At 50.9% G+C, this 1079-nt stretch overlaps 1 pseudogene; it reads right to left on the bottom strand.

The window, feature by feature from the left end:
* Positions 1–623: 623 nt before the first annotated feature.
* Positions 624–754, bottom strand: LOC120942206 (annotated as a pseudogene).
* Positions 755–1079: the final 325 nt, after the last annotated feature.

Raw genomic sequence — 1079 nt, forward strand, 5'->3', positions numbered from 1 at the left:
GCCACACATAAAGTGCAAGCACCACATAAAAAGTGACAAACAAAACAACACACGGGGAAAAATAATAAAAGAAAGTGGGGAAAAGGAAGATGGGAAGGTGAGGAAAGTGACCAATGTGAAATACATTGGCCGGCCCTCCGGCCAGGATAAAAATTCCACTGGTCCTAGCCAAAAGGCCCGGCCCAAGCGGCAGGTGTGAAAAGTGTGTTGTGGAGATCAGTGACCTGAAGGTGCCACACGATGAGTGCCCCTCAAACACTCGTGCAATGTATGGCACCCCTGGACTGCCACTCCAGGGGCACAATCTCCACGGGCTTTTCAACGGTCCCTAGCCCCCGGTCCGGACCGGCAGCACCCTTCCCAGCCAGGAAGGTGGGAGAAGAGGTTGGGGAGAGCCTACTGACGCAGACTCCACCCACAACCCCTATCTCTCCCACCTAATCACATTCTGGAAGTACTACCCACTCCATCCCGGTTAAAGGAGAAGCAAGGGTTCCCTCCAGAACAACTGACTGGGGCAGTTACCACCAAATCCAGGCCAACGGCCAGGGACCCGGCCTCTTGGCTTCGACCTCATGCCTCTCTGTCCAAATCAGAAGGCTTCCACCTCCACACCAACAGGCTTAGCGTCCGCCGACTGCCATCCCTTTCCCCCTGCCACAGGGTACCGGGGACAGTCAGCTTAGCACCACCTATTGGCAACTGATAAGAACAGATACTACACTTGATCTTAGCCAAAAGGCCGAGAAGCGAAAATTTTAGAAATATATAGGTGAATCTCTGCCCATTTCACCAGCACTCCGCCTGTCCCCTGTGATATACTGTCTGTGCAGTACATTGTTTAGTGCTGGCTTCCTGCTTATTGCTATAGGTAGAGAAATATATAGGTGAATCTCTGCCTATTACACCAGCTTACACTATTTTTGTATTTAAAATTTCTCAAAATTAGGCCAGGAGCAGAACAGGTGGTAGTAGATTGTGTTGCTGACAGTGCCTCCAGTTCCTTTACATTGTTTTCCAACCAGTCTTGTGCTGAAAGTTCAGAGTTGGCGCCTGCAGCCGATGTCCACCATCAGTCT

Source organism: Rana temporaria, chromosome 5 (assembly GCF_905171775.1).
Source record: "Rana temporaria chromosome 5, aRanTem1.1, whole genome shotgun sequence".
NCBI classification, from domain to species: Eukaryota; Metazoa; Chordata; class Amphibia; order Anura; family Ranidae; genus Rana; species Rana temporaria.